General features: G+C 35.9%; 1 protein-coding gene across 17 annotated transcripts in view; it reads left to right on the top strand.

The window, feature by feature from the left end:
• LRRC4C (leucine rich repeat containing 4C) overlaps nucleotides 1-27,749 on the top strand; it is a 548,895-nt gene that overhangs the window by 114,461 nt on the left and 406,685 nt on the right. For 8 of the 17 annotated variants that reach the window (XM_080396377.1, XM_080396374.1, XM_080396372.1 and 5 more), the window contains exon 1: nucleotides 6,605-23,643. The exons of 5 other annotated variants lie outside the window; for them this stretch is intronic. The gene's annotated coding sequence lies outside the window, so the exon portion shown is untranslated. Of the gene's footprint in view, nucleotides 1-6,604; nucleotides 23,644-27,749 lie in introns of those variants that run through there. 4 more of the 17 variants (XM_080396375.1, XM_080396364.1, XM_080396378.1 and 1 more) reach the window with 3 other exon arrangements.

Genomic DNA, 27,749 nt, shown 5'->3' with positions numbered 1-27,749 from the left:
TATCACAGGCTATGCACTGCAAATATCTAAGGACGATTGCCCGTAAAGCCAATTATTAGGACTTTGCTTCTCTCTTTGTGTTTGGTTAATCTGGAATAGGTTGAATGATCATAATGTTGTTTGTAACGTTAGGTATGAAACACCACTGGTGTCCCACATGTATCACACTGCCTATATGACAAGCATTTGTGTATCACACAGTGTGTTCAGAACCAGGGCTCTTGTGTTGCTCCCTGCTAAACCCATTGTGCTTTGTGTGGCCCAGGGACTTGCCCCATAGAAATGTGGCCCGTGTTGAGATTTTAGTGATTTACTGAATTGTTTCATGAAGTCTAGAAAAACAGCAATAACTTGTTCCTTCTCAAGATCTTAGTACCCAAAAGAAAATTTGCTGGGTTTTTTCTCAGTGTTGTTTTAGAAGTCAACCTTTCAAATAGAGTTAGTTATATCTGTGATTTGCATATGGTCTTTGGGAAGGAAAGTAGTAGGAGTAAAAGATCTCATTCTGTAAACTGACAGTCTTAATTGCTTTTACTAACATAAGAGCTGCTGGACTAGCGCAAGAACTGAGTAGTAGCAGGAAAAGTGGGGAAAATAGTGTTTTCTATAACTTAAAATTTAGGACACCTGGGAGTGGTAAGGCATGAAAACTGAACACAAGCAGAGAAAACATACATTAATTTTTGATTCTGGTGTGTAGGAAGTATGGCTTATTTATGTCTCCCTCTCTCTTGCTTTCAAAGAGTCTCTTATAAAGTACCTCTTAGTTTTTCATTAGAAATATACCATAGATGAAGACATTAGACTGCTTTGGAGAATTCTAATTACAGATGGGTTTTGAGGATGACTTTACATGAACTGTATTTATATGAAATTATGGTGTACTTTTGTGTGTTTGGAGTTCTGTTTTTTTTTTAACAGGCCTAGATTGATTGATATAAAATTATGCTGTCTATTATTTCAATTTTCCTTAACGTATATATTCAGAAACTAAAGTAACAGAGTAGAACATGATACTTGGACCAGGATATTGCAATGAAAGTTGCAGTGGGGGCCAAGGAGAGGGGCTGTCATCTTTAATTTTAATTCTCTCCAACTCATGACCTTGTTACTTTAAGAGGATACTGTTTGTTTTAATACAGTGACAGTGGCATAAAAAGCTGATGGAAAAGCAGTCGATTTTCTTAAAAATGTAAAGGAGCTAAGGGGAAAGGGAACTTTGTATTAGCTTAAATGTTCTTGCAAATCAAAGCTGTTTTGGGGTTGGGGGCGAGGGGCACTTAATCTTTTAGACTTCACAGAAATGTATGCCCTGTTCAGTAGACATGGCTAGAAGAATGTTATGGGTTTTAGGGCATTTTGCCCTGTCCCCTGAGATTGCAAGGTTGTTTTATCATGGGAGTAAACAACTTGAAAAATTACGGACTGGTAGAGTTTTTTAAAACAATGTTTTCATTTAAACAAATGTTAAGTAAAAATGTTTTACTTAGACATCTACACCTCTCATGGAGTGAAGTTGATCCAGCATTTGTGCAGAGCTGCAAAAGAAAGGATTTTTCATACCCAGAAATTGTGCAGTGATGTGTTGTACCCATCTGTATCCCACCCTCCCACTATCCAAGTTTTAGGTCACCTTTTGTCTGACATCCGTACAACATATAGTGTGGGTTGTTTTTCTTAAAACTTGTGTGGAAGTTTCCATGTTTTCAATCTGTAGCACAATATTTTGCAGATTGTGTATTTCTGCCTGTTCTGTCAAGTTGTTGATTTCCATGACTTTACTCAATGTTTGAGTGTACACTGGAGCTGAAGGCTCATTTCTGAAATAGGTCTCACATCTTTGTAAAATGGGATTGTTATAAAGGTGATGGGCTGTAGCGGAATGAAGCTGGGTTAATTAGCATTGATAATATACAACTGTGGGCTGGCTTCAGGGGCAGTGGGTTGGCTGATGTAGATAAAGTGCAGGTGTTGCTGGTTTTGTTAAGTGGTTGAGAGCCAAGAAAGAGAGAGCAGCCAAGGGAGAGAGGAAAAAACAAGAGGAGAGAGAACACGTGCCCTGGATGAGGAGAGACAAGGAGAAGGCAGTAGAGGGACTGGCATGAAGAGTGTGTTGGTATGAGATGGTAAAAGACATTGTTGCAGCTTGATAGTTTGGAAAGTGCTACGATAACGGGCATGAGAATGACCTACTATAAAAATAGATCTTGGTTGCTTAGTTTTAACCTTAAACACAATAAAATTTTCACTTCTGTATTTGACTGATAGGCTATTGGTCCTTGTGCAGTTACAACTATCAAGGTGAACATAATATGAAAAATTGCCCATTTGTTGGGAATTGAGTGAGTAGAAATTCCTGGAAAAGATGCAATTCAAAAGAAAACTAAACAAGCATATTTGCCATAAAATGATGGAGGCTGATGAAATAGATAAGGTATGTTTTTGTGTAGGACTGTCGACAACACAGAGATAGACACGAGAGAATAGATCTAGAGGAGGAGGTAGGTATTTCTTACATCAATGAAAAGAGGTTTAATCATACATGCTGATTTAGGGTTCTTACGTGTTAGTGATGGGGGTGGGAATAATGTTTATAAAGCACAAGGTGATTGGATTGCCTGCACAGTACAGAAGAGCATTACTTTTTTTGGCACTGTCACAGTGTATGTAGTTCCATGTGCTGTTTGTATTGACTTTGACTTCTGGGCTTCACATATTTTCTGTCTAGGTGTTTTTCTTGTATCGTTTTGAATTCTCTGTCATGACAGATCATGATCTATCCCATGTAAGTTACAGTTGGGACTGGGTGACTTTCTCTACTTAGCAGATTCCTAATGGTTTGTTGATAGCTCATAGTGGTTTTTTCAGCAATTTCTTTCCTAGTTTTTACTTTTGGATTGCAATTGCAACCTAGTATGTATGCTCATCTCAGCCTTGGGAAACAGTAAGATTGGTCCTCAGCCTTAGATCATTCACAAACTCTTCATCTTTTTTTTTTTTCTTCTCTTACATAAAACCTATCTTCCCTTTGCTCATTTTTTCATTAAGTGCAAAACTCAGAATCTGTTTTCACAGTCTCTTTTGCCTGGCTTTAGTGTTATTGTGAACCAGTAACCATGGGTTTCTTGGAGTCACACAAAGATTACAGGTACAGTGAGCAGTAATGTTTGCTGTTCTTCAGCTGCCCTGACATGTAGAAGCTTTATTGTATATCAGGACCACTAACCACTCCATTGCTTCTTTCAGGCAGTCCTTTACTTGTTTTGCTCTTGGTATGATGGCTCATTAATGGGTTCTAATTAGTTGGTGTTGTTGAACATCGTTCCAGATGACTCTTAACAAATCCTTCTAAAGATGTGATTCCTCATAAGCAATGCTGCCAATGCCCAGGTTTCATTTCAAATATTCTGTTACTCTTTCTGAAGATAATTTCTGAATGTGTACGTGTGCAAATCAGCTCTCCCATATGTGCCCAGTGATTTCAGTGCTTCGAAGATATACCAAGCCTCTTGAAACCTTTCTGTAGAGGAGATCTCCATGAGAAATGTGGTGGAACCACTTGCTTCCTGACCAGAAAAATCTGATGAATGAAATAAAGGGCATCTGCTCCCATGTTTAGGGTACAACAGAGGCAAGGCAGATTTAAAAGTTTGTTTAGGTGTGAGATTCTCATTGTTATCTGAGAGGGATATAATTAATAACTTTTAAAAATGTAGATTTGAAATAAGTATCAGAAATCCCCAGGCAGGTATAACAGAATGTACTTCTGTTGTGTCCATGCTATTATTTCATTTTGGGGGCCACAGATGTCAGGAAAGTGATTACTTATTTGTTTCTTGCTGCCTTCCTTTCTTTGTCTAACAGCTTATTCAAATAAATATTTTCTTGGTAGCTCCCCCTGCTGCAGTTTGGAAAAGCAGAACAGCACAATACAGTAGAAGAGGAAGAAAGAAGTATGTTCAGTTTGATGGCAGAACTGAAAAATAATGGAAGGAAAAAGATAGTTTCAGGATTAGCCAAAACAGTTCCATCCTTACACCTGAACTGAGACGTGTAGTGTCAACTCATTCTTTAAACTACTCAATGTAACTATTTTTTCCTTTCAATTTCCTTTTCAAATTTTTCAAAAAAGTTCTGTTATGAATGAAAGACGTGATTTTAAAAAAAAGTCCTAATGTAAAATATTATGGTGTCTCAAACCCCGTTTTGTAAAGACTACAAGAATCAGTATTTGAAATGTTCCCTTTTTATTTAAAAAAAATAATTTTGAATTGATTATTTATAAATTGAATTCAGACTAACTTTAGAGCAGCTTTTCTGATTTATGCTTTCAGTCCAAGAAGAGCTGATGTTGTACATTCTGTTCCACAACACTCTTAGTTTTGGATTAAGGAAAACAAGAAAGTGAACATTTTTAGGTGGAAAAGTGGGAACGAGACATACATCTTATCTTTGATAATGTGATAATTGACTCAGGTGACTGAAGGAAACTTCCTTTCAGCTCTCTGCAACTGGTAGAGTGATCAGGGAGGTCTGGAAGTCTGACTTTCTCTCTGGAAGCTTCTCCTTGGAGATCATCTTTGCAGAACTAGCAACACAAAGTAAATAGAGACCGTATTCCTTATATTTTAAAGGGTGTCATTTTGATCAGGATGGTTATGCAAGGTTGCTGTTTACATATATGGACTTTTCGGTCCCTGGATTCAGGGAAGAAAGAGACACTAGTAAACAATTAATGAATTAATCTTAATTAATTAAGTCAGCAGTCCCTAATGCTGAGAATAGAACTCTTTAAAGTTTAGTAATAAAAAAAAAAAATATAAATACGTATGAAGTAAGAATAATTTTATTTTTATATTCTGCATGAGGGGCCATCAGTAGAACACGTTCACATTAAGAAGTTTCATGAGAAATTACATTAATGAGACAGCTGAAGCTGAGTTGAATGACTGACCCAAGTAGAAGTTACATAAACAAGGAAAAGTAATTCCATAACTTACCAGCAACTGTCTAGCATACAGGGTGATAATGATAACCAAAAAAGGAGGGTGGTGAGGAAATCCATGTTTCAGCTGTGGAAAGGATTAAAAAAATTTTCAAATTTTCACTTCAGAATTTCTTTAGAAATCAAACTGAAGACAGAGGAATTGCATTGATTTATGGAAATTACTTACAACAGCACTGAACATGAGATAGCTCACAGTGGTTTAAATTGCAGGACTATGTAGCTCACTGGTTTCTGACATTTCAGGTTGTCATGCTGTCAAGCCAGGCTGCGCCTGCCATGGGTTAACAAACTTCTGAACGCTGCCAACTTAGTACCAATAATTATTATGAAACAAATAGGATATCTATTCTTCCAAAATGGGAAGTGAGGCATATTTACTTACAGTTGGTATTACAGTTGCTGCAGCTTGTGCTCAACAGGCTTACTGAGTGATTTCTTTTACACACACCCCCCCCCCAATGGTGTATTGTACTATTTTTGTAATAATGACAGAAATTTTAACCTATTTAACTTCTGCAATTAGTTTACATCCAAGAGTTGTCCTATTCTTTCTTACTTTCTCCTACAGTTTCTTTTTTCTACCTCATCAGTGCTCAGGACTAACTTTCTTCCCTCTGACTCCAAATGTACACCTTGATGTCAGAGAAGTTTCTTGTAAAAAGCCAGTATTTTTGCCCTTCATTTCCCCCTCTTCTAGATACTGACATCAACATGAGATAAGCAGCATGTGCTTTTCTGATGTTAAATTCAGAACTCACTGAAAGCATTTGCTGTCAGTGCTCCTCCCGGACCCCTATGCCGATGATACAGAGTAAGTGTAGCCAGATCTATGTTTGTTATTCTTGGAAGAATGCAATGTGGTGGAAGGAAAGTGGGTAAACGATAGTTTTCCAAATTACTCTTGTAGTATCCAAGTATACAAGTACAATCACTGAAGCACAATGATTATTTTAATACTTTTATTCCTTTCTTCCCTCTGCAGTAGTTCTGAGTTGATGTTTATTTCACTTGCTGTGGTAATTAATTTTGTGATTAAATTAGTAGTAATATAACATCATCTGGGCTGCATATTTCTTTGCAACTTATGATCTATTTACTTTAAAGCTTTCCTATGACATTGCTGGACTGTGTCAGATCTTATTAAGAATAAAAAAGCCAAGGATTCAGAATTTTTAAACATCATAACTTTTGTTCTCTACAACTGGTGCTGTGTATCCTCATGCCAAAGGTTTGAAGATTGATTTTATAGACTTTACAATAGGTCATGCATTCAGTCCACAGCACAGCCAGAAATATAATCAAAATGATTTGATGTGTTCTTACATATTTTTTTTCTATAAGGTATTTTTTCTTTGCAAACATTTACAAAAGGTGTATGTTCTACTTCAAAAAGATTGAGTTTAGGAACAGATTAGGAATCCATCTATGTGTCCATGTAGAGGTAGACAAGTTTTCAATCACCATTAAATATTTTATTACCTTTTTTAAAGCGCTACATTTTCAAAAGTCCTGCTAAAACTAATGGAATGAAATGCTCTGGCACCTGGAAGAAAGCTATTAATAGCTTTCCAATTTCTTTGGTTTTTGGTTTTTTTTTGTTTTTTGTTTTTGTTCCCCCTCCTCTGTGATTTCTATAATTTGCATTATTATTTGATAGCTCCAAAACTTGAATGCATGCATGACAAAGGCGACAATGCCATTTCTTGAATGTTACAGGCTGTGTGAGTGTGTGTGATATAAGAGGTTTTCTAGTGTAATATCTTGGAATGGACGTGTTAAGTTGAAACTTTACTTTTAATTCTTTAAGAGGAGTCACTTGTCTTTACTGGTTGGAAGGTTGGTTAGCTAAGAAAGCCTCTCAGTTGGCACTGGGGAGACTGAAATTAATTCACTTTTTCTAGGGCTGAAGCTAGAAGCAAAAGAATACTATATGAACATGGGAGAAAATACATACTGAAATGATGGTGCTGAGCCAGAATAGTTAAGTGCTTCCCAACAATTCCACAAGCACTGATAAGCATTAAAAAAAGGTCATAATTTCTGTGGCTTTCTAATGCACTGTTAATGATAAAGTAACATACAATTTTGAATATTATGTTCTTGATCCTTTCATCATTGTGGTAATCACAAGATGAACTTTCACAGGACAATTTTTGGACCTGCCATCAGAGCTGGGAAGGCAGTGTGGGACATGTAGTGGAGGCTGCAGTCGAACAGGCTGGTCTATTTGACTGAATTGCTGCTTTCATTCAAGTAAAGGTGAGGACAATCCCTTAGGATTAGAAGAGCTGAGCAGGATTATTATGGATCTAAGCCACGTTGTAAACAGGGTGACAGATTTGTATTTCCTGTTCATGATGTGCTCTTTACCTTTCAACTAGTCTTGTGATTTTTACATTGCTCTTGCATTACCCTTCAAGAGTTTCACAAATAAATTGCAAAGGAGAAAATGTTCACAAATAATAATGCTCCTGTTCTTGATTAATACATGAAACTACTCTAGGAAAAAGCTACCACTCAGCACAAGTAACAGACTAGATGTGACCCTGGAATTTTGCCCATTTTGGCAGGAAAGCAAAGACATTTTAATATTTTGAGATGGGAAGGACACTGAGGCACAATTTAAATGTGATGTGTGCTCTCTAGCGTGTAAATCATGGGAAGATGAGCAAAACATCTGCTGTGGGAAGGAGACAGAAAATGCAGATTTCAGATTATGTTAAATTTTATTGATATTTCATAAAGTGATGAAATCCCACGTACAACTGGATTTTTAGCTACTTCCTTTTTAAATAGTGTGATCCAGGAACATCTGTAAGGGCAGGGTACCTGTCTGATTTGCTTTCTAACTAGATTATGTAGCACAGGAGTGTTTAAAAGATGGATAACTTGCAAATTAAGCTTTAAGTTAAAAGGTATATATTTTTTTCTACCTATAAAGGTAACCCATCAAAAAAGTTCTTTGGCTCTGGATCAGAGCTTAGTTTTCTAAACTCATCATGAAATTTATGTGTCCTTAAGAATAAAGGAAATGCCAGAGTGAAAGGACTATAGCAGGGTTTTGGCTGCTTGACCATTAGGGTAAAAAGCTGAAGCTACGTTTGATATGCTAGGTTAGTGTATTTACAAAGGCCAGTAAGCAGGCAGAAATTAGTAATTTAACAGTGTCATCTTTTACAGCTCAGTACTTACTTGAGAAAAGTGAGAGGCTATGTAACCTGCAAAGGGTTTAAAAAGAAATAAAATTAATAAATTAAAACTGGACATTTTGATTATGTAGACCCCAATCTGTTGTTATAATAGAGACAAAATAATGGCATACAATTATTTTTATCAGGTACAGGAAATACTTTAATAACACTAATATCTTTAGAATATTAAACTCAAATATACTGTTCATGAAATATCTAATCTGTCTTCCATATATGTTTAAAGGAGCCAATTACACAGCTAGAAATTATCTTTTAGAAATGAAGGATTTGCAAATTCAGTGAACTGTTACTACAGGAATAGTGAGGCTTAAACTCTGATTCACATCTAATGAAATAATATAATTTTATTATATCATAACTTTAAATTTATTTTCCTCTTTTGGATATGTATCTTGCACAGACTCAGAGTTATCAAATACAACCACCTCAAAAACAGCAGATCTTCATTCTGAGACTATTATTTTATTAGAATCATTTTTGCCAACAAATTCAGGAGTCTGTCATGAATCATGACCTTTACATTAGAGTGTGAAATCACAAAGTCAGTTTGTTCTTATTATCAAGATTTTATAGTACAAATGTATATGCTGTCGATGGAGTGCAGAGAAAGCACAGATTGCTGTTGGTCTGTCCGTTAGGTGTGGTAAAAGCACACAGCAGCCTGCTATCAATGCATTTTCTTTATGAAAAACAAATTAGATGTCAGAGTGGATATTTAAAGGGAAATGTTAAGCTTGCTAATGAAGTGATCTAGGGAATGTTTCTGATGAGTTCTCTCCAAAAGGGGGAAGGACAGTACGGAAAGATTGATCAATAGGCACAGTTGGAAATGTGATAAAACTGGTCAACTGTAGTAGGGAGACAAGGTCTTTATAGGACGTGAAACATGAGGCTGTAAGAGGAAAGACAGTGAAGGCTATTAAGCATGTGGTAGCATGGGGTGCTGGTTACATGATGGATAGCTGGGCTTATATCTGTGTAGCAGTGATGGTTTTACATGTGCTTCAAGCTTTGGAGATAGGTCTGGAATTATGAAGGACTGGGAGCAGAGACAGGGTAGATACACTGCCCTAGTTGTGTTGAACTTCATGTGTGCGTCATACTTCCACACATTGAACAGACGGGCCAAGACATTTTGGAGAGAAATCCAGTTTGAAATACAGAGGTAGACAACGATTGTTTCTTACAGATACAGCATCTACAAAAATCTTAGTGAATACGGGAGAGGTTAGTGACAGCTTGCTGAAGGAACGAATAGAAGAATATAAAAGGAGAACAGGAATTCAGAATCAAAAGAGCTGAAAGAATAGAAGGATACAGAATTTGGGGCAGAAAAGTTTTAAGTGGCTGCCAGACTAAGCAGGATGAGAGTGGAAGCTTCATTCTAAGCTTTGAGCAGGAAAAGATTGTTTAGAAGCATAGCTGGAAAATGCCCTCTATCTATGCCACACAGATGTTTTGTGCTGATCTGGGCACAAACTGTTGGCCTGGGACAGCGTTAAATAGAGTCCCTGAGCTCACTGCTGAAGTCATCGGTGGGGAATGTATTTGTATGTTATGAACCAGTCTAAAGCCCCTCATTCATTTCTTAGAAGTCATCAGATAGTTTTTACTAATTGCAGTGTCTTTAATAACTATGATAAATCTTGAATAGGTCCTGCTAGGAGGCAGGCTTGACTTTATATCTGTTTCAAAAATATATATTAGAAGAAAATATAAGCTATCGTACAGCCTGAAGCAAGACACCTTTATCTCTTTTCTTCTGACATATCTAAATACCTGCTGTGGATCTTTGGCACTGAAAAAAAAACCCTGCCAATTTTGATAAAAGGTTTATGATTTTTTTCTTCAGATGCTTTTAAGAAAATTAAGTACTTGTTGGAGTAGTGGAACTTGTTTTGAGGCTTTCAGAACATATCTTCCACTGAAAAAATAACAAGAAAAATGATTGTTTAATTGTTTTTTTTAAAGTGTTTAAAGATGTTTGGTTCTGTTCCTGCACAGATAACTAGAACTTTCTCAATATTAATCAGGGAAGAACATTCAAGGAAAAGAGTTTGAATATTTCTCCACCGATTGACTCCAAATGGTAGTTCTTCAAGGAAATAATCATGGCACACTGGCAGGGCTCGAGGGGAAGAGTTTGACCCTGTCATGGCCTTAACCATATTTTCTCATGAAAAATTAATTCTCCATTCCTAGCATTTTTTCATCAAGAGAATGTATTTAAAGAAAAAAATAGAAGTTTTTCTATACATGCAGAAAGTACGATAAAGTGTAGAAGAAATTCATTGTCCTGTAAGAACTGTGCATGTGAAAGTTCTGATGTTCTAATGCTTGCAATCCTTATAATTATTTTATTATTAAATCTAAAACTTACACAAAAACATCTCCAAGAATGATTCCACATTTTTGTCGAAAATATTCAGAAGAGTTTTTCTTCTATTGAAGTATAGGGGGTATATCTACCATATCTACTAGCCTGGTTTTTGAAGAATGTAATCTGGTTGAAGCACTCTTTGGTTGTTTTCAAAACTATTTTTTTCTTCATTGAGGAAGGCCTCAGGCCCATTTTTCAACCTGATAAGGAATTCCTATTGTCTTTTTGGGATGGGGGGATAATAGGCTGTTGAAAAAATTGCATTAGACCTGGAGAAATCTTACAGACATTGACATGCTGATAAGCAAGACCATCTAAATTCTGCCTGGCAGCTTCATTACTCTTAATTTGTCTGGGTTTCGCCCAGCAGGGTTGATACTTTAGCTTGACAAATATTCTAGTCATTTGCTAAAATTATCACCTGTATCTGTTGAGAAGAATCTGCTTTCTGCTTGCAAATATTGCTGTAGAGATGGATAGCTGCATAAGATCTCAATGTACAACAAATCATATAGATTTATAACAATGCAAAATTGTATGTAACTAATCCATGGGAATGAGGAGACTCAGAAATTCTAGAGGAAATCCCTACAGACACTTTCCAAAATTACGTTTAAATAGCATGAGGGAACCTAGAGCTGTAAAACCAAAAAGGGATGAAAAAAGCAATTTTTTGCAACCTGTGGGAAATATTTTAAATATTTCTTGTGCCAAGTTTGCTATTAGTACTGACTCATGTTGACAGCCATTAGTAGATCAGAATTTGTAGATGCTTACAGGGTTAATTGCTGTTATATTAACATTTGTATGTCAGGCTGTAATTCTGTGTGACGTGGTATTAAAGCTAAAAGTCCTGATAGGAAGCTTACAAACTCACTTAAAACATTGGGAAAAAATAATACAAATTGACAGTAGTCCAATATTGTGTGTGTGTCTGCCATGAAAGTTGGAAGACTTTCTTTGCCAGCCAGTAAAGCTTCTACTTTAATTCTAATAACTGAGAGAACCGGAGTATCTGGATCCTGGTTTTGGTAGTGACCTTACTGTTTACCTGCTTATATATAGCACGCAGAGCTCTTGCCTACAAATGTAGTAACTGGAGGCAGATGAAGATTAGAGAGACCCTTGTTATGGGGACTGTTGTCCTCTAATAAACAGAAGTGACTCTGATATAATATGTTTCAGAAAATTTATTTTATGAAAATCTCTGGTAGCTCACTGAGGTAAAAAATTACAGGTAATAAACAGAAGGGGTTTCTGGGGGGTAATTCTTCCCCCAGAAATGGGGAAGACATAAATATCACACACAGAAACTTAAATCAAAAAAGTTGACCTTTTAATTTTCAAGTTGCCCCAATAATCTGAGTTTGATGAAAATGATTTTGGAATTCTTTCAGTCAAGCAAATTATGTTCTCATTGTATGTACATCAGCATATTATAGGATCTTGCAATAGAAACTAGAAGATGGCTAAGTATTTGCTGGTTCAGGAAGATCCTTTGTCAGTGCCATTATAATCTGGCCTGAAGAACATCCATGATTTGTCAGAAAGTTCATATTGGGTGAAATGTCCATAAGGTTCCTTGACAGCGAGCATGGTTATAAAATGTGGGATTTTTTTGAGGGGGAGAAGGGGATCATGTGAAAACCATCTTTAACTTAGAAGCAACTTAAAAATCAAGCAAGCAAATGCTGCAATCTCCACATCTTGGTATCTGAGTAGGTGGAATAAGCATTTTCTAATGTGATTTTATGTGAATGCTATCTTTTGGTTTTATGTCTTTCTCATATATTGTTTTCACAAGCTAAGACTAGTGAAAACTTACTATATGATACCCTTGACCTCATGAAAGAGCGCTGTATCCAGGAGAAAACTGCTTTTACCAGTTTCTTCCATCTCTTTTATATCAGAAAGGTGCCCTTTAGTCTACCCCATTTGCAGTCCCCTGTCAGAGACCAATGAATCGTGTCGTGATTTCCTGTACCAAGAAGACGACTGTCTACGCTGACCGTGTGGTAGTGTCTAGTCAAGACAGTCCTGATTGAATTGCCTGATAGTTTTATAAGCCACATTCTGGGAAGAAGTTTATATTATTAGCCTGACTGAACATGCTATCAACTGATATGGAATGTAATGTTTGAGCTTTGTGAAAAGAAAGGATGTATTGTGGTGTGTCCTTGACAAAAAAATCCCCACCCTTCTCCAGTGTATTGTGTAATACTAAAACCAAACAGCAAAGCATGCACATGCGTCTCTAGGAACTACAGATACTGTGTTTCTCATTTTGCTAGCACAATTGCTGGTGGAAGCCTTCCTGGGGATGGTATCTTGATGTTTTGGACAGATGCCAACATAACACATCTCAAACCTGCTTGGAATTTGGAATTGGAACTGGATCTCAGTAGAGCTTCATGCTCTAAGGAAACATGTCACAGGTAACGGGTGCAGCATGGCCTTAAAAGAAAAATGGAGAGGAAAAATCTCTAGTATACTGAAGTAAAAAAATATTTCTGTGAGTGAAAATAATTTGGTTATTGAGAAAAGAATGTGTAGCAGCCAATACACTGTTAAGTTGCCAGAAATCCTGCTTACTTGCCAATAGCTTTATATTCATTGCACATTAATGTAGATGTTAATGCTCCATCGCTTTAAATGAAATGCAGATAAAAGATGCAAATGACAGAAATATGAAGTGCTATGACTTCTTCCAGCTTTATACATTTAGAATCCAGTATTACTCATGTTTAAAACCCCAGAACTTTAAAAAAATAAAGGCGTGTGTGTGACAAAAAGACAAGTTAAAATTGACTTTCTGTGAAAGGAAGAAACTTACTATTCTTTTGGATTTGGGAGGGCATTTGGAAATGGCATGCATTAGCTGCAAGGCTCATTTAAAAGAAATCCAAACAATAAAACATTAATTCAGGCCTGAGACAGATGGGTATCACTTGAGTGAAGTATTCTGCTTAGCTTGGGCAGAAAAAGAATGACTAGGAAGTAGCAATTCTGAAAAGACTTAATTAGAATTAGAACAAGTGTAGGGAAAATAACTTACAAGTTATAGAGAGAAGTTTGGAAAATGAATGGTTATTCAAGTTTGCCCTTGTCCATTATACTATCCAGGGTGTTTATTTTTAAACAAAGCTTTAATTAAAATGAAAATAGTTGCATAACTGTATTACTAATTTATTTGCTTTATAAATGGATCTGGTTGCTGGTTTGAGAAAGTGAAAGGTGAGAGCAGAAATAGGTAAGGATGAGGGAAAGGTCAACCTACATGTCATCCTTAGAAGTAAAGGACATTTGCAGTATGACAGTAAAAAGAAATACTCTATGTGAAGGAAAGAGCAGTTTCTCCACAATACATTCAATTCAGGGAGGTGTGTCAGAATTTGAATGTATGTTTGGATGTGTTTCTTTCTCTGAGGAAGAAAACTTCCTCTGTTTTTCTTCATTTGGACATATGAACTCTGACAATTACATATCAGTTTTATAAATAAGTTTAAGTAATGAAACACTGAAGACAGGTATTTGTACTTTTGTCCTATTTCTCAGAGAAAAGCAGGGAAGTAACAGAAGCATGTTATGAACAGTGGGCTTAAGCCGCAAATTCATGGTTTTGCTGCTTTATATTTTATAACTGAATCCAAAGCACTCTTGGGTGTTCATCCCTAACTACCCAAAGAGAAGGCTGGGTAACCCAGTTAAAGGGAATAACATGCTCCTTTGATCATTAGAGACTCATAGGCATTTGAACAGCAGCCAGACCATCATTATTTCTTCCAGCCATTCTGGTTATCGAGTTGGAAATGGATCATTGCTTCATTTTGCATCACTTCACAATTTATAGTGATAAATGTTTTTTTAATGGTCAAAGATGTCAGGCCATAACAATAAAGTGGAAATATTATGAATCGGGGCAGTGAGCTTGTAGGCTAGGACTCCTAAGGTAAAGGGAAAACAGAAACACTATTAAGTGAGATGTCCTTTCATTCTCTCAGTGAGGTAAAGCTGCCTGTACCCCCTTTCCATTTTACCTTGATTTCCAATTGATTTTCAAAATTTATTTCTATATAATGTCTGATTTCCAAAAGCAGTATGAGAGAGAGAGAGAGAGGTTTACTCTGTGGCACGCTTCAGCTTTACCATACTAAAATGCCAACTATGGAAACAGTTTCCATGGTGTTTCTTAGGTGGTTACCTTCCTCAAAATAGCTAAGCTTAGTTCAGTATTAAAAGTCACTAAGCAAGGTCCTGACATTCAGATATGAAAGGCACAGCTTCACACAAGTGAGTTTGAAAAAGTTCTAAATCCAGTATTCCCTGGGCCATCCAGTCCAAATGTAAAAACTAATTGTCAGACTTACTAAAAGTATAAATTCCTACCCTTTTACCCCTATTCCAATCCTGGAAGTATCACTGATTTCCTTGACCAATTACAATTCCAAAATCTACTACTTAATGTCTTACTCTTTTTTTCCAACACAATGTTTAGATTTCTCTGGCTCTACTGAATTCTTGTCTGCCATTTAATTTCTGGAGCTAAATTCTGAAAAACAACAAAATGAAGCATCTGAACTGTTGCTGTCTTGATGAGTTCAAGATCACATCCTTGGTTTATGACACCTGTGTTTTAATTTCCTATAGGTAAAGCAAAATATTAGTGCTAAAATTACTTGTTTCTTTTTTCAGACCTTTACATCTAAAGAAGACTTGATTCTAGAAGAATAGAACTGAATGCCACAGAAAGTTTCTCCCAGGTCTAGGCTGTCTCTAAATTTCCCTTTGTCAGTAATTTCTTTTCAAATTGTAGCTGTTACTGAGTAAGCACCACTCCTACATCTATTATTATTAAGTGGATATATAAACCAAAATGTATCAATAAATGTGTAATACCTCAAACCGCTTAGCCTTTTCCTTTTAGGATCACCGTCTACTAATGGTGAAAGGTTCCAGGAGAATAATAACATCCTACTGCTCTCTAACAATTGCAATTATGTTTCAGAGCTCCCATTAAGCATCAAGTCAGAATTTATGTTACACTATCTGCTATTTGAATACTCACAAGCAGTATCCTTTTCCAGAAAAATTTTTGAATAGTTATCCTTTTATTTCTTACCTTCAAAACATTACTTCTGTAACTTATCAACCAAGAGCAGAACAGAATACCAGAGTAGAGGAAATAACATATATTTATAGCTTGTTTTCTTGTTTGTAAACCTATCTTATAGTGCCTATAGCAAAAAAACAAATGTCCCAGTATGAGATAATAAAAGGAATAAATAAACAGGCATGTAAAATCCTGAAAAATAGGTAGTAGTGACCTCATTACAAACTGATGAGCAGATCATTGGCTTACCAGTTACTTGATTTGATGCTGTTATTTTTATCTTTCTAAAAAGTCAAAAGATGTTGACCACTCACTGTTCCTGTGAAATCAGTGGGAGCTGCACATACTTAACATCTAGAAAAGTCCCTGTGGGTCTCAGGATTTGAAACTCTGTATGGAAAACAAATTTTCCTTATATAGTACATTTGATAATAAAAATGTGGTAGTTGCTATAGCCAAAATATCTTAAACCTTCAGAGATGAATGACCTACAAAGTTCAAATCACAAAATTGTTCATTTAGCTTAGTTGATGATTTTCCCTTTGAAATTATACATCAATGAACAGATGGCAAGCAATCCAAACCCCTAACTGTCAGTGGAGTATTGTCATTTTAGATCAAGATTGCAGTTCATTAGCACAGAAGAAATAATCTGTTCTCTCTGTAATGGGACATCTTAGTATCAAGCTTGATCAGAAAGATTCATTAAACAGGAGAAGTTGCAAAAGGAGTTTCTGTTGATACTAACTGTTGATACTGAAGCGTATGGCCTAATGGATATAGCAGAGGACTTGGGTTCTGTTTTTGAATTTACCACTGAATTACTTGGGACAAGTGATTAGATCATTCATTCTTGATTCCTCCATCTGTGAAATGTGAAATTCTTCTCCAGGGTAGCATAAAATCTAATGAATACTTTTAAAGCGCTATTAGTTTCTGAGGCACAAAACACTTGCACATTGATATGTGTTGTGTGCTAGGTACTAATCTGGAAAAAATGGACAGAGCAGAAACCTTGCTGCAAAAATTTAGTATGCTTTCGTTTTCAACAGTGGATAAAAGATAGCACAATGATATCTGTCAACAACAAATCTTTCAAAACACATTTTGCTTTATGTGAGTGGGGCAAAAAGAACAGTGACTGCATGGATACGGGCCAAGAGATGGACTGCTTTTTTCAAGTCTATGTATAGGTTCAGGTTCTGCTCCTTTGAGCAATCTTGATTTTGCAAAAGACAAAATGACTAAGTAAATAGTAGGCAGCAGAAAACAGGACCTCTGTTAAGTGGTCTGTTTTTCAGTACAGCTCAGTTCCCATAGATGTTGAAATAATCACAGGACAGTTATGAATCATATAGAATAACTATATTATGAGATGGAGGAGATGACAGAGGCTGGATTGGAGAGGAGGAATATTTTTCATATGAAATTTCAAAAAGGTTTTGTAGTGAGTAGGTTACTGTTATTGGAAGTTGAATGTGAAAGAAAGGCAAAGTAAGGGTTATTGCTACTTCCTTCTCACTGTCTTTTTTTTTTTTTTCCTTTTTTGTTCCCCCACTGTGATGTGTGGAGGCTTTATGCAAACTAGTAGTTGTGGGGTGGTATATTTTTTGTGCAAACTTATTTACATTAAGAACTTGAACACAGGTCAAATTGAGGGGATGTTTTGGCAAAGATTTTCTATCCTTATGTGCTTTAGTTTTGATTATTCATATTCTCAGGAAGAGAACTATGAATTAATTTTTCATTGGTTTCAAGAAGCATAGGAAAAAAAATCCTTAGCCTTTTATATATTTCAGCTGAACTTATTTGCAGCCACTGCAGTATTCAGTTCCAAGGCTACTGTTCTTTAGCAAGTTAAGTATTACTTCAGAGATGAAGTTTTAGAGTTGTTACAAGTAGGAGCTTTTGGTGAAACAGAGGACAAAGTAAAAGACAGATGTTCTGTAAGACACATCCTTGGTGGATATAACTTGGTCTGAAGTTCCAAAGTCTCTGAAATTAGCAGAAATATGATGATTTACAAGTTAGCAGAAATATGGTGTGTTTAAAAATTGAGTTTTAAGAGCCTCCTAGGCTACCAAGCATAAATTGCCAGGAGTTTTCAAGCCTTGTACTATGAAGATCCAGAAAAAAATCTGTATTTTGTGAAATGCTATTACGTGATTTGGTGTGCTTTTGTTGTTTACAGCTTCTTCTGAGCATCTGTTACAGACTCACTGTTATCAAGGAATTTGTGTTAGGTAGGTCATTGATATCTTTTGGAATGGATACTACCTTGTACCTTGATTGAGCTGTTGGCGTTACCCCGTTAAGGGCTGCTTCTCCAAACCTTTCCAGCTGATTCCTTTTATTGGCAGATAACTTTGACAACTTATGCTTGGTCCTGGACTTGACAATACATTTGTTCCTTGTACAAATCAACATCTTGTGTTCGTTGATGCTTATGTAATTCTCTCACATATTTGTGTCTCACATGGAGTAAAATTATTTGGTGACTTTTAAAAAGATATTTTTTCAATCTCTTTGTGTATTTGTGATTTGAGAGTTAGCAGGCCTCTTAGAAGTACAGAGATTTTCTCCTTTTTCACCCTACTATGCTGCAAAATTGTTAGAACCAGCTTTAAAATTGCATTGATGTGAAACAAATAATTAAAGTTCATTTCCTAACAAATTGATTTGAGCTGAACAGCCTCTGAACTGCTACAAATTCACTAAAGTGAAGACATAAGTTCAGCTATCAAGCTTTTGTCATTCATCAACGAGCTGATCTGAGTCATCATTTTTCACTCAGCAGTAATTGCTCTCATTCATCCTTTGTTCTGCCTTTATCATTTTTCTGTTTCACTTCTTGTAAACCAGTCTCATCAACAGAAATAATTGGAATTTTGCATGTTGAAAATATGCCTTGGAGTAACCTATGCACGATGCTGTAACATAGTATATAGTGCTGTCCTTACTTGGTAGAGTGCTTCCTGTTGGAATCTATCAAAGTTACTCACTCTTACTTGCAACTTGCAGCAGGTGATTAACATGCTCTCTGTGGAGCACAAAGGATTGGTTTGTTCATTGTGCAAGAAGCTTCAGCAAAGCTTTTCTCACAATGCATTTCTCCTTTGAGGTGCAAGAATAAAAGAACTGTATGACTCCCATACTTCTCCACATAAACAGTAATTTTTGCTCTAAAGAAATGTGGATGCATATTCACATTACATTATTTTTATCCTGATAAGAAAACTGGTTTTACTACTATTACTTGTCCTATGCTTATCATCTGAAAAAATATCACCACAAAATGCTAATGAATTCTATCGTTTAATATGACTTGTGTCATCTTTCTGCACTAGGAAAGAAAATTGTACCATCTGTTGAACCTATAGGTTGTGTGTGTTTGTGTGTGCATATTGCTATTCCCATAAGGAGTAGAAGTAGTACCCATTTACATGATTCCCTACCCTCTTCCTCTGCTGATCCATTTACCAAAATTCCCACTATTGGCACAACTCTGGTCAGGGTGGCAGGACTCTTCAGGGTAGTATCTGCCCTATTTAAAGGATCTCCTAATCAACCTGGTATAGATCTATTGCCAATGCACAGGTGATTTGTTTGGGGGAAGGAGGAAGGATGCTAGTTCAACTACCAATTATTAATCTTCTACTTGGAAGTAACAATCCCTCTTTCATCTATCCTTTTAAACTGTGTTTTCATATAAAAGTCTTTCCATATCTTTAATAATTTTTTGTATCTGTCTCTTGACTTCTATTGATTTTATATTAATTTTCCTTTGAAATGTTAAGTTACAGGACATTATGATAATATAAGTAATCTTTAGTAACATATTTTAACATAACCACTTATCTTTTGGTTGTTTATTCTTGCATCCTTTGTCATACATGGGTCAAACGAGATGTTTACTTTCTCATAGGGCTGTCAGGAGGTGATAGCGTTTTTATGTCAAATGTTGCTGACATTTTAGGGAAATGTCAAGTAATAACAAAATCTGATAGACTGTAATATGATTGAAGTTAACAGAGCCAAAATTACCTGTTAGGGAATCTGGAGAAATGTAGGTAGCTTTGCATGTTCCAGCTGATGCAGCCTTTATTATGGTTGGTTACTGTCAATCATTAGAGCAATTACTGAGCAGCTAAGTGTGAAATATTGTTAGGTTTTAATCCTGTATTTTATTTTCCTCCCTGTGAGGAGAACTGAAGTATTCTTTTGGATGATACTATGCTATGTTATGCTAAAAGAAGTACCGTTTCTCTGATGCATTGAGCCACTAGAGGAGGTTATGACTATACTGAAGAATACCATTCTATTTTTGATTGCTCCTTCCAGAAAGAAGTGTGTTACTTGTGAGGCTAGAGACAACTATGCTCTAATCAAAGAAATATTATTATTTCCACTTTTCTAGTCAGGAACAGACACAGAGCAACTGTTGAAGATGGGGGTAAAAAAATAAATCCTGTGGCATATGTGTGAAGTAAGCTTTTTGAGACTCAGTCCAGCATCTTAATTGGAAGACCTTCTCCTTGCTGGCAATGGGTCTTCTTGCCCTTTTCCTCCAGCTTTCCATTTCAAATTGCAGTATCCCTGCTGTGTTTGCATTATGAATAACTGCTATACTGGAAATGTAGTTTTGGGCAAGAGGTGCATTTTATCATTAAGATTTGATGAGGAGGCTGCCAGCGGTCCTCTAGATATGATTATCAGTAAATCATGAATTTAACATCTTCAGGTTTAAAACTAATTTTTAAGTGATACAGTTATTTAAATCATTAAAACAGTCAAATAACTTTAATTATGACTTTCTCTGAAAGAAAGATTATTTTTTTGGGGAAAAAACTCTGCATGTAGCTATATGGAATTTGTTCAATTTAGAAATAAGCAGGCTTGTTCTTAATGTTCTCAATTAGCACAGAAGAATAATTCTGGCATTTAGCCACAAGATTTTGCAAACCCTGGAGGTCATGAAATTATATCCATGAAGAATATAGCATTACTATTTTAAAAATGTAACTTGAATTGTAAATTTTCAGTGAAACAAAACAACTTTCTTCCTCTCTACCTACTTTGTTCCAGTGATGTCAAAGTTGATAGCAAGCACCTTGTTACGGATATTCCCTCCCCATGGTAATTATTATTTTTTAAAAATAACCTTTTTTTTTTCTACACTGTCTTGCTATTACTTCTTGTGGTTTAATGTATCGCAGGCAAATGTGAATACACAGCTGGTTCTTCTACCCCATGAATCAATGTTTATAGCTTTTGAATTTTTTGGTTAATTTCTCAGAATATAGGCAACCCATGCTTACATGCATATATGCAGTACATGTACTGTCATGATTACCTTTTGACAGATGTGTGTATGTTCTCACTTGAGGAAGACATTTTAGTTCATTTCCTGAAAACAGGGTTCATTATCATTAAATCCTATGCCGTCTTAGTTAATAAAACAGCAAATCTGTACAATGTTGAATTCTGTCTGTGACTCAACTTTCACCTTCGCCCAGCTTGTTGAGTCATTCAGTAAGTTGTTTTTTAATACCAAATTTATTTGGATAGCCCTGATTATATTCAATACAGGTTGTATATGTGAGATAGATGGTGTATTCCAGTAGAACGTTTTATTTGAAAGGTGATGTCAGGATACTGTATTTCTATGACACAAACTCACACAGTAATTAGGTAATTATTTGGGCAAATAGTAAAGCAAAACTTTAATGGTTGTCAGTTTTGGGGACTTCAGAATGCCTGGTTATGTGATAAAACAGTGTTCATAGGAAAAATCCTGTACCTTTTCTACACTTTTTATCCTATGCAATTTTTTTCTTTTTAATGTCTGATTTAAAGGAAACTTCTGTCTGTGTTTGTTTCCAGCTTTTCTTCCTTCTTGACTGGGTGTTATCATGCTGTTATACAAAGTCCTGAATCTGGAAACATTCTAAAAAATATATAATTGAATACACTAATCAATTAATTTGAAGTTTCTTTTATACAGACCTTTTAGGAGATCTGTGCCACTGATTTCAAAGGTTTCCCTTTCAGGTACTTCAGTCGTTAATAATGTGATAAGCCTAGTCTGGTATTCTGTCTCTAGTTGTAAGCAACACTGAAGAAAAAAATAAGTTGTCTTTTGAATATTAAGTATTAAAATAATGGAAAACATAGTAGAGGTTTTTTGACCCTTTTTTGATTCCTAGCTGGTGCCTCAGTACAGTTTGAATTGAGAACATAGGCTGCTACTATGGCCTGCAGTAATGCTTACTTCTGTAGTATTTTGATCTACAAAATATGAACTGAACTTTGTTTTCTTCCAATTTTCCATGGCTTTTCTCTTAATGAGAAAGGAAGTAAAAAAAGTAGAGAGCTTTTCTGGTGTGTATGCTCCTTTTTCCACTGCTACAGTTTTTTGTTTCATCTCTTTTTCCTGTTTTGCATGTGTATAGGGCAGTAAACAAAGCAAGCAGTAACATAAGAAGGAAAAGGAAAATAAAACAGGCAAAAAATTATGTTCTTCCAATGAAAAACAGTCAGTGTAGTTTAGGGATAAAAGTTTATCTTTTTTATGCTACAAAGCATTGATTTAAAATGCTCAGTGTCATAGATACTGGCTTTTTAATAGCACTGTTAGATTCTTTTCAGAGCAGAACTGTGTTCACAGAAACAGGATGTAATGGAGTAAGTAATCTTTTAACCTCACGAAAGACAAATAAAAATGGATATACTGGGTTTATTATGTTTCACTGAGAGATCTACTGGTAAATACCATATGCGAGCAAATCCCTGTCTATGTATGTTGCTCTATGAACAACTTCTGATTGTTCAGCCTTTTCCCCTGTTGTGACTATACAAGCACAACGTAGTCGACCCGCAAACGTTTTTCGACTTTTAGACATCATGTGCTCCATAATCACCAGGTGGCATCATAGCAGGCTAGGATAGAGTTTTTGCTTAAATATAGTTGCCTTGCCAAGTAAGACTGGGTAAAAGTATAGGACAATTCTGTGTAGTGAAAGGGGAAAGTGTTATATAAATATCTAGTTTCCTTTCTAAGTGCATTGGAGTCAGTAAAAATTACATGAATGACCTGAAATCCCAAATCAATACAGATATATTAAAAGATGGCTGATTAAAATATAAGATTTCAACTTTTTCTTTAGTAGATTCTTTTCTTATGTCTTATGTGACCTGGGCCTGCCTGTGTTCTTCTTGTATCGTTTCCTCCTAATTGTTTTTCCTTGTGGAGTTAATTCTTGCCAAAGTAGCCCTGGAAATGCATTGCTGATAAAGTGTCTCAAACTTTTCTAAATTAATCAGTGAATCTGCAATTTTGCCTTTATCTTCTACTGAAAACATACTGAAAATGCACTTTTTCAGGCAATTACATAATTGGTTCCTAGGTTTTTTGTGGAAATTCCCTTGCTAATTATATAAATGTCTGGAGAAGGCCACAGCTCCCTCCACTAAGACTTTAAGGCAGTGGCCAAGTCTTTGCCATCTGTTATACCAGTGCATGATATAACCTAAGGCTATAGGGAGAACAAAAAAAAAGCTCAGAAGTCAAAGAAGCACTGGTAAATTAATTCATTGGATTGTTGTGAGATTGCAGATACCTACAATTTAATCCTGGCTTTTGCTTTGATGCCTGTTGAGTGAGTATCATTATTTTTGCATTTCTTCCCCCATATGTGAAAAAGATTCTATTTTTTTTTCTCAAATGCAAGAAATGCTGTTCTGAAGAACCGAACGATTCTCAGTATGTGTTTGAATGCATATATGTGTGCATTCCTGCATGTGGCTATTTGTATATATGTATATTGGTATATGGATTTTTAAAAAAATATTTTCACTTAGCCATTCATATATTCTGATTAACAGGCTTCAGATATAACTGTGAGAAAATGCTACTGGAGAGAGTCACATCTTGGTAAGAACACTGGCATGTGCATCTGTGTTCCACTGCTCAGGACTGTCTACAGCAGTTAGCTTTTCTCTTGTTTTTCTATAACTAGTAGCAGTTGCTTCAGTATTGAATTGCATTAGCAAAAATGAAGCTAAATATTGAATTTCAAATTGGAAACTTAAAAAGAAAAGCAATTCAGGATTTTTTTTTAAATGTTCCTGAAAGGAATAAATCCTGATATAGTCTGACATTATGGTGGGATGCATCTAGCAGGTAATGCCTCTCAGACATTTGCTTCAAGCTTCTATCATATATTTCTGGATCAGTCACGAGTGGTTTAAAATTTAAAGACATTTTTCTGTGTTCATGAAGTTTAGAATTGTTGTTAACAAAAATCATGTGAACTCAAAAGGGGTGTGTGTTTAATTAAACTTTGACTAATTAAGTCAAAGGTCTACTGTGCTTTGCAGTAAATCAAAGTGATCCATTTTAAATGCTAGCTCTGGAACTTTTTTTGGTTGGGGAAAATAATGCAAAGATTAGATGAAGCATTAATCACTGAAATGAGGTTTTGAGCTTTGATGTCAGGATGCATTTTTATGTCTATATTCCTACATCACAACAAGAAATTGTCATTGTTTTCAGAGCAGTTCCTTCACTTTTGCCACTCCTCTTTGCAGCTAGAGAAACAGTAAGGTGGATGCACAGAAACTGCCCATTTTTTTAAGTGCTTCTGCAATCTGTGCAGGAAAATTTTGTTTTGCTTTAGTTTTTTTCTGCTGAAATGGTTAGTTCTTTCTCTGTGTGGCTGGAAGGAGGAAGTGGAATAAGAATGTTCCCATATGTCTTTAAATGCCTTACTCTTCCTTTCTTGATTTTCTGTTCTCTGTTGTTTCTTCAGATTCAGAAGAATTTTGTCTCCTAACAGGCTTGTTCATTTATTTTAGCTGCAAGCAATTTCAAGTCAAATCCCAAAGTACTTGCTAGTGTCTCTTCCATTTGCACACTGTCCCTTTTTACCATGAACTTCATTTCCCTAAGTAATTTTCCTGTGTGAGGTAATTTTTGTTCTTAAGAAAATTTTACACATACTTTAAGTTGCACTGGAAACTGATAATATAATGCTTTTGCTTACAGTAATCGTGTTCCCCATGTGGGAGTAGCTGGTGATTTACAAGGAAAGTAAATCAAGGAAGGGTTTGCTCTTTAACTTCAGTAGCTTAAATTTATTTTAAGGATGTAAATTAGGTCTTGGCTCCTCTAGGAACTCTTGTAGAATCTATAGGGTCAGTATTTGGCACATGAAAAGAAATTCTAAGTTTTTGAATTCCACATTCAAATTTAGGTTTCAGTTAATATTTTCTTTCTAATTTTTTACTTTTTCACTTGCGGTAGTTATAGTAGAAATTATCTTTTTCTGTCATTATTTGTCTGCTTGCCTTATTTTACATGAGTTGCTGAATTTCAAAGTTTCTCACAGGAGTATGTAAAGTGCCTTGGATATTTATGTGGATTTTGGGGAGCATCAGTTGGGAAGATAGCTGGGTACATCTAGCTTATGATTTCCCATGATGTCACAGTCCACTCAGTGGACTCATGATGGTCCGTTTACTATGATCTTGAAGTGCAAAAAAAATCAAGGTGACCACGCAAAGGGATTATGCTTCGATCAAACAGCACAACTTTACTGTTTGCCCGTAAAGCGGCGTGCAATAGAGTGACAGGAAGGGAAGAAAAGGTAAAGTAAAAAGAAAAGGAAAGAGGATTATAGCTACCACCTATGGTCCCAGGTCCAGGCAGCATCCCACCAGTCCTTCCATTTGTCAGGATCCTTGGTGGGGAAGATTTCCAAAGTTCATTTGCTAAGGCGCTGTCTTTTATGCCAAGCAACACACCTTGCTGCTCCTCTGGCCCATGGATTATTGCCAGTCTCTGCCTTCTCGAGCAAGGTTACCGCGCATGTCCAAAGATGAGTGCCCGAGGCGTGGTTTGCCTTAGAGGTGAGTAGCTTCAGACCAGGAGGTGTGTTTTTGTATTATAAGGATATTATGATGAAGAAAGTTCACCTGAAATTCAAGTTTTCTGGTTCGTTGCTACGACAGTGGCTGTGATCCATCGTCTGGACAGCTGTTATGCAGCCTTATCATAGTTGTTCCTTTCTATGCTGGGTAGCAGGTAGTGGCACAGTACTCCTCGTACCATGCAGTTCTCCTTCCCAGGGTCTTTGTGTCTCGGGGTCCATAAGGACCGCATTCCATCTCCAGGTCTCTGTTAGCAATGTTGGGACAATATTGTTCTCTTTGGATGGACTCTTACACATGTTCATATCTGTAGGATACTGATGTGCATGTACATATCGCACAGATGGGATTAATGAATTCGTTCTCAGCAGTGAATGGGCGATTTTAGAGTGAAAATTTATTTCAAAGGTGCCTAGTGAATCCAGAAATGTTTAGGAATAGTGGGTTCACTGAGTGTCAGATTATTATTTCCCCCCCTCCCTTCATATTGGGGCTGGACTGCAAATCTAATCTTTCTTATAGGTCTCCTGCCCACTGTTCATATTCTATCTTTGAATATAATTTCACAATTGACTTTTTTGTTCCAAGTTTTGTGCTTGTATTGTCTGTTTGCAACCAGAATATTTGTTTTTAAGCATTTTCTCTTTTCTCCTTGAGAATTTTGATATATGAATAACTGTCTTGCTTTGTAATGTTCATTTTGTTTAATTGAGGTTTTATCTGTCAATAAGAAATTATTTTGTCTCATGGCTTTTCCTTTTTTTCTCACATAATTTTTTTTCTGCTGACTTTATAGCATGAATGAATAAAAATAAATTCTTTCACTTTGGCTAGACCTTAACAGAAGATTGGAACAAAAGTCCTTGATATCACATTTTTCATATTTCTTCTTAACTAGATCATCATATTACAATGGGCAGAATGATTCAAAAATAATTCTCCATCCAATCATTTCTCATTTAAGCCACTTGTAATTCCCTGATGAGGTCTTCAGAAGTGAAATGGTAACTATAGCTAGTGCTTTCTTTTTGCTGTCTTTTGGCAGTGTACTCCGTCTCTCTCATCTGACTCAAGTTCAAGTACTGAGACTTAAATCATGTTTGCTTTCTCTCCTTTAGATTAATCTTTCTACTTTTTCACATTTTCTCCTTAAGTTTGAGAAAAATCTCTGTCTTTTTGCCGCTGGGTCAGAGGTTTCTTTTCATCTATTTCATCTGGCTGTTCCTTCTCTGTCAGTTTTCCCTTGTGCAGCAAGTTACTCCAGTCATGAAAAGAGTTTTTAAGTCTTGCTTTGGAACAAGTTTTCAAATAATTATGGATTGAAAATAGTGGAAAAAAATAATCAGAATTTCTAGAAATACTTTTCACCACTCAAAATCAGATTCAGAGGGAGGTGTGACATATTTGGGAAAAAGAATTTGGAATGTCAAGATCATTTGAGAATTTTCGGAATGTGCATGTTGCTTATAAATAATTATGCGTTTATGGAAAAAGTATTCTTAGAAATAATATCTTCTGAGAACAGGTTCGTGAAAACTGCTGTGCAGAAAACAAGAGAAGATTTTTTGCTATCAGCCTCACATTGATAATACCCACAGAACAAATTTGACCTTTTCTTTAAGAACTTCTTGTGGGCAGCTGAAAGGAGGGAAGATAGTAGGTAGTATGGCAGTTCATGTGAGTGAGAGCAAAAACCCACACCATTTCTAATATGCAGAGTGGTTTTTGCTTTTGTTTGTCTTGTTACACTAAAAACCTCCATCTTTTCTGGAAAGGAAGAACCAAGCTAGTTCTCTGCCTTTGAGCAAAGTCAAATGTTATAAATGTTTGCTAAATCTTGCATGACTATTAGGAGAGAAAACACTTCTGAGAGCTTTAGAAGTCTCTCTTTTGAGAAGTCTTTTGTTTCAGTTTCAAAAAATGTTTAATTACAAAGGAAAGCTTGAATTCTCCCTTGAGTATTTTCTCGCAATAATCTTTCTAGTGTAGTGGTCCTGTGACAAATAGGAAATGCTCTTGGTTTTGGAGCATGTGGGTATTTATAGAAATGTGCACACTCCCACTGGGCTGTTCAAAATACCTGTTCAGGAATAAAAATTGATATATCAT

The sequence above is a fragment of the Falco punctatus genome (genome assembly GCF_963210335.1).
Source record: "Falco punctatus genome assembly, chromosome: 7".
Lineage (NCBI taxonomy): Eukaryota > Metazoa > Chordata > Aves > Falconiformes > Falconidae > Falco > Falco punctatus.
This window is presented reverse-complemented; position numbering and strand designations above follow the sequence as displayed.